The 6,753-nt window shown below is 38.9% G+C and overlaps 1 pseudogene; it reads left to right on the top strand.

Moving 5' to 3' along the window:
- The first annotated feature begins 1,901 nt into the window (after positions 1–1,901).
- Positions 1,902–5,267, top strand: LOC124508498 (tigger transposable element-derived protein 1-like; annotated as a pseudogene).
- Positions 5,268–6,753: the final 1,486 nt, after the last annotated feature.

Genomic DNA, 6,753 nt, shown 5'->3' with positions numbered 1-6,753 from the left:
TTATATGAAGTTTATTGACAAATTGGTTTCCATACAACACCCAGTGCTCATCCCAAAAGGTGCCCTCCTCAATACCCATCACCCACCCGCCCCTCCCTCCCACCCCCCATCAACCCTCAGTTTGTTCTCAGTTTTTAACAGTCTCTTATGCTTTGGCTCTCTCCCACTCTAACCTCTTTTTTTTTTTTTTCCTTCCCCTCCCCCATGGGTTCCTGTTAAGTTTCTCAGGATCCACATAAGAGTGAAACCATATGGTATCTGTCTTTCTCTGTATGGCTTATTTCACTTAGCATCACACTCTCCAGTTCCATCCACGTTGCTACAAAAGGCCATATTTCATTTTTTCTCATTGCCACGTAGTATTCCATTGTGTATATAAACCACAATTTCTTTATCCATTCATCAGTTGATGGACATTTAGGCTCTTTCCATAATTTGGCTATTGTTGAGAGTGCTGCTATGAACATTGGGGTACAAGTGCCCCTATGCATCAGTACTCCTGTATCCCTTGGGTAGATTCCTAGCAGTGCTATTGCTGGGTCATAGGGTAGGTCTATTTTTAATTTTCTGAGGAACCTCCACACTGCTTTCCAGAGCGGCTGCACCAATTTGCATTCCCACCAACAGTGCAAGAGGGTTCCCGTTTCTCCACATCCTCTCCAGCATCTATAGTCTCCTGATTTGTTCATTTTGGCCACTCTGACTGGCGTGAGGTGATACCTGAGTGTGGTTTTGATTTGTATTTCCTACAAAGCTGTCATCATCAAGACAGCATGGTATTGGCACAAAAACAGACACACAGACCAATGGAATAGAATAGAAACCCCAGAACTAGACCCACAAACATATGGCCAACTCATCTTTGACAAAGCAGGAAAGAACATCCAATGGAAAAAAGACAGCCTCTTTAACAAATGGTGCTGGGAGAACTGGACAGCAACATGCAGAAGGTTGAAACTAGACCACTTTCTCACACCATTTACAAAAATAAACTCAAAATGGATAAAGGACCTAAATGTGAGACAGGAAACCATCAGAACCTTAGAGGAGAAAGCAGGAAAAGACCTCTCTGACCTCAGCCGTAGCAATCTCTTACTCGACACATCCCCAAAGGCAAGGGAATTAAAAGCAAAAGTGAATTACTGGGACCTTATGAAGATAAAAAGCTTCTGCACAGCAAAGGAAACAACCAACAAAACTAAAAGGCAACCAACGGAATGGGAAAAGATATTTGCAAATGACATATCGGACAAAGGGCTAGTATCTAAAATCTATAAAGAGCTCACCAAACTCCACACCCGAAAAATATATAACAATTTCTAACAAAATAAGAAAAAGTAAAATGATAAGAATGGCCTTTTTAAAATTTCTCGGTGTCCTCCAAAGAGAAGGCTTCCCTAAGAGCTCATCTTTCTAAAATGTTTTCCTATAGCCTCTGGTTATTTATCCCAAATTACATTAACTAACAGAGGATTTCTATAGGCATACATCATTTCACTGTGTTTCACTTTTATTGTGTGTCAGAGGTATTACATTCTTTACAAATTGTAGGTCTGTGGCAACCCTGCATGAAACAAGTCTATTGACAGCATTTTCCCAACAGTATTCACTCACTTCATATCTCTCTGTCACACTTTGGTAATTCTCATAATATTGCAAACTTTTTCAATATGATTATATTTGTCATAGTGATCTGTGACCAGTGATCTTTGATGTTATCTCGTAATTGTTTTGGGGCACCATGAACCGTGCCCATGGAAGACAGCAACCTAACTGATAAATGCTGTGTGTGTTCCAACTGCTCCACTGACCAGCTGTCCCCCATCTCTCTCCCTCTCCTCAGGTATAACTATTCCCTGAAACACAGCAATATTGAAATTAGGACAGTTAATAACCCTACAATGGCCTCTAAGTGTTCAAGTGAAAGGAAGAGTCTCACATCTCTCACTTTAAATCAAAAGCTAAAAAAGATTAAGCTTAGCGAGAAAGGTATGTCAAAAGTGGAGACAGGCCAAAAACTAGGCGTCTTCTGCCAGTGACCCAAAGTGTGAATGCAAAGGCAGAGTTCTTGAAAGAAATGTAAAAGTGCTACTCCAGTGAACACATGAATGATAACGGGGCAAAACAGCCTATTGCTAATATGGGGAAGGTGTTAGTGGTCTGGATAGAAGGTCAAGCCTTAAACCAAAGCCTAATCCAGAGCATGGCCCTAACTCTTAAATTCTATAAAGGCTGAGAGACGTTAAAGAAGCTGTAGAAGAAAAGTTTGAAGTTAGAAGAACTGGCTCATGAGGCTTAAGGAAAGAAGCCATCTCCAGAACATAAAAGTGCAAGGTGAAGCAGCAAGTGATGATGTAGAAGTTGCAGCAAGTTATCCAAAAGATCTGGCTAAGATCATGAATGAAGATGACTATACTAAACAACAGATTCTCGATGTAGATGAAACAGCCTGCTTTTGGAAGAAGATGCCATCTAGGGCTTTCATAGCCAGAGAAGGAAAATCAATATGTGGCTTCAAAAGTTCAAAGGACAGATTTACTCTCTTGTTAGGGGCTAATGTAGCAGAGAAATTTAAGTTGAAGCCAGTGGTCGTTTACTATTCCAAAATTCCTAGGGCCTTTAAGAATTACACCAAATCTACTCTGACTGTGCTCTCTAAGTGGACCAAAGCCTGGATGACAGCACATCTGTTTACAACATGGCTTACTGAATATTTTAAGCTCACTGTTGAGAACTACTGCTCAGGAAAAAAAAAAAAAAAACAATCCTGTCGAAATATTACTGCTCATTGACAATGTACTTGGTCACCCAAAAATTCCAATGGAGATATACAATGAGACTAATATTTTCACACCTGCTATCAAAACATCTATTCTGTAGCCCAGGGATCAGTGAGTCATTTTGACCTTCCAGTCTTATTATTTAAGAAATACATTTCATAAGGCTATAGTTATTCCTCTGATGGATCTGAACAAAGTAAATTAAAACTTTCTGGGGCACCTGGATGGCTCAGTCAATTAAGCGTCTGACTCTTGGTTTTGGCTCAGGTCATGATCTCATGGTTCATGAGTTCAAGCCCCACATCAGGCTCTATGCCGATAGTGTGAACTTGCCTGGGATTCTCTCTATCCCTCTCTGCCCTATCCCTGCTCTCTCTCAAAATAAATAAATAAACAAAAAATTAAAAAAAAATCTTTCTGGAAAGATTCACCATTCTAAGTAGTCATAAAGAACATTTGTGATTCATGGGAAAAGGTCAAAATAACATTCACAGGAGTTTGGAAGAAGTTGATTCCAACCTTCATGGATGACTTTGAGTGGTTCATGACTTCAGTGGAGGAAGTAACTGCAGACATGGTAGAAACAACAAGGAAACTAAAATTAGAAGTGGAGCCTGAACATGTGACTAAATTCTGGCAATCTCATGATAAAACTCCAACAGATGAGGAGTTACTTCTTTTTTTTATATGTTTATTTACTTTTGAGAGAGAGAGAGAGAGACAGAGCATGAGCAGAGGAGAAGCAGAGAGAGGCAGAGACACAGAATATGAAGTAGGCTCCAGGCTCTAAGCTGTCAGCACAGAGCCCAATATGGGGCTCAAACCCCAAGTCGTGAGATTACCTGAGCTGAAGTCCAATGCCTGAGCCACCCAGGCAACCCAGTGAGGAGTTATTTCTTATGGAAGAGCAAAGAAAGTGGTTTCTGAAGATGGAAGCTACTCCTGGTGAAGATGATTTAAAAATTATTGAAATGATGAAAAAGGATTTAGAATATTACATACACTTAGTTGAAAAAGCAGCAGCAGAGTTTGAGAAGACGGACTCCAATTTCGAAAGACGTTCTATCATAGGTAAAATGCTATCAAACAACACTGTGTGCTCCACAGAAATCATTCATGAAAGGTACAATCAATGTGGCAAACTTCACTGTTGCTGTATTTTAAAGAAGTGCCACAGCCGCCCAGCCTTCAACATCCCCCACCTTGATCAGCAAACAGCCATCAACATCAAGGTGAGCCTCTTTACCAGCCAAAAGATTACAACTCAAGGAAAGCTCACATGATAGTGTTTCTAGCAGTAAAGTGTTTTTTTACATTTACAAGGTATGCACATTTTTTAGACGGTGCTATTTTACACTTAATAGACTATAGTATAGTGTAAATATAATTTTTGTATGTACTGGGAAACCAAAACAATTCATTTGGCTGGCTTTATTATGATATTTGCTTATTGCAGCGATCTGGAACCAAAGTCAAAATATTTCAGAGGTATGCCTGTATCTTAAAGTGCCTTCCAAATTGTGACTAAAATGACAATATTGGAGGCTTCCTCAGATTTTCACCTAAAGGGGAAAAATGCCTGGTTGTTATTGTCACTGTTTATATTTTTTCTAATGCATACCAAATTCGTGATGAAACCAATACAGGAAAAGAAGCAACCTGACTGGAGCAGTCCTCACAAACAACAATTAAGAAGAGGGCTGAGGCTCTAAGACCTCATGAATCAGACTAAAACTATTAACACCAAGATGAAGTTTAATCATCAAGTTTTCATGTTAAAAAAAGATTTCAGTCCCAAAGAGCTAAAAAAAAAAAAATACATATATATAAAATCCCTAATTAAGTATTTCTTTTATTCACAGTACTTGACAATGTATTTCTGGTGTTTTGTTTTGTTTTTTTAATTTTTTTTTAACGTTTATTTATTTTTGAGACAGAGAGAGACAGAGCATGAACAGGGGAGGGGCAGAGAGAGAGGGAGACACAGGATCTGAAACAGGCTCCAGGCTCTGAGAGTCAGCACAGAGCCCAACACGGGGCTGGAACTCACGGACCACGAGATCATGACCTGAGCCGAAGTCGGCCGCTTAACCGAACGAGCCACCCAGGCGCCCCTCTGGTGTTTTGTGGTTTTAATATCATCCCCTTTCTTTCTTAATTTAGGTCCAATGGGGCTAAAGATTTGCTGTTCTTTCAACATGGCAGATGACTTCCTACCTTCTCCCAATTATAGCACATATACGTGGCCTGTTCTTATGAAAAGTTGCATTATCAAATTTATTTTTTTCTTTTTTCTAATAGAAAGTAAGGTAAGTTCAATTTAAGATTCAAACAGTTGTGCAAACACATGTAATGTGGACAACATAACAATGATTCTAAAAGACTAAGCGAGTAGTGGCACCTAATACCTCAAAACGTTCTCTTTCCAGCTGCTGTATAAATGGTGAAATTCAGCTTACAAAAGAGGCTACCACGGTTGCTGTATGAAAATGTAGGTTTTAAGGAAGTCAAACCTCTAAAAGTCAGGCACTGCTTGTATATGTAATTGCATTTTAGAGAAAGTTGATGGTAATTAGGTAGGTTTTAGTTGCAATGCTGGGAAAAAGTATATACAGAGATCATTTGGCTTTTCTGGCCATTCCCTTAGGTATTGATTCACTACAACTCTTGATTCAGCATTGAGAGTCCATATAGTAAATTGTTGTTCTTTTTATTCTTTCTGAATTTGTCTGCCTAATCTTTAATTCTTTCTTTCCAACTCCTCTCCATTCAATTATTTAGCTTCTTACTAGCCCATCATCAGCAATTGGGTATCATCTCTTTAATCTCCCTAGGAAACTTTGAGAGATTCTAGCCACAAATGTTTCCACACCCTCACACAGCCTATCTTTTGTTTACACCCCATATTGTTCATCAAGAAACAAATGTAATCAGAAGGAGAAGACAGATTAATGTGCAAGCATTGACAATTTCCAAGACTCCAAATTGAAGAATATTTCTGCCTATTGTAGGAAACTTTGAAAATCTCTGTACCTTTAAAATCCCTCCTGTGCTGGATATATTGCATAGGGTAGTAGCTGTGGAGTAGACAACTACCAATATAACATGATCTGGGGAAAAAAGAAGCTGCCATTCCTTCCTATGCATAGTCTGCAGTGATACTGAAACTATTATCCATGGTTGAATGATGTTGATATTTTAACTCAAGAGGCCTGTGTGAAGCATTATTGTTCAAACTCCTGACATCAGAATTCTACCTTCATTTTAATGCAGAAAGTCCTAATAAAAATGCAACTACCTCACCCAAGAGGTCAAGAATCAAGTGTGAATGGAAATACTATCCAAAAAAAGCAGGCAATAGTAACAAGTTAAACTGAAAAAAATCAATAAAACTCATAACCATAAACAGAGAACATTTTTTAAGCTTTGTCACTAAAGTTGGCTCAATAGTAACATCAACATTACTTTTGGTTCTCATTAACTCCCCTATATACCCTTCTTTTGTGGATTTGTTCTCTAACAGCATTCTCCACTAAAAGGAACCAGAATTCTGTGGAGGGTAACTGACTCCATGACAAATTTAGAATATCCTAGTAATGCTAGTGAATAGAACGAGTCATGGTTATAAAGGCAATGGGGCCAACTAAAAAGTGATTCTTCCAGCGAAGTAACTTTCACCTTCCTGTATAAGTTCTGGAACAAGATGAACCTGCAAAAGGACATTAGTACTTCAGTACATGATGATGTTCAAATGAGAAAAGCTAATGTAAATTGTATAGATAAATATTTGTAGAAAAAATACAATTAAATAAGACGACCAGGGTTCCTGGATGGCTCAGTCGGTTAGGCCTCTGACTCTGACTCTTGATTTTGGCTCAGGTCATGATTTCATGTTTCGTGAGTTTGAGCCCTGCATTAGGCTCTGTGCTGACAGCGCAGAGCCTGTTTGGGATTTTCTCTCTCTCCTTCTCTC

The sequence above is a fragment of the Lynx rufus genome, unplaced genomic scaffold (assembly GCF_022079265.1).
Source record: "Lynx rufus isolate CCGP_SWC_20201006 ecotype Redwood Valley unplaced genomic scaffold, mLynRuf1.p SCAF_1, whole genome shotgun sequence".
NCBI classification, from domain to species: Eukaryota; Metazoa; Chordata; class Mammalia; order Carnivora; family Felidae; genus Lynx; species Lynx rufus.
The sequence above is the reverse complement of the archived record's forward strand: the minus strand, read 5'-3'. Positions and strand labels throughout refer to the sequence as shown.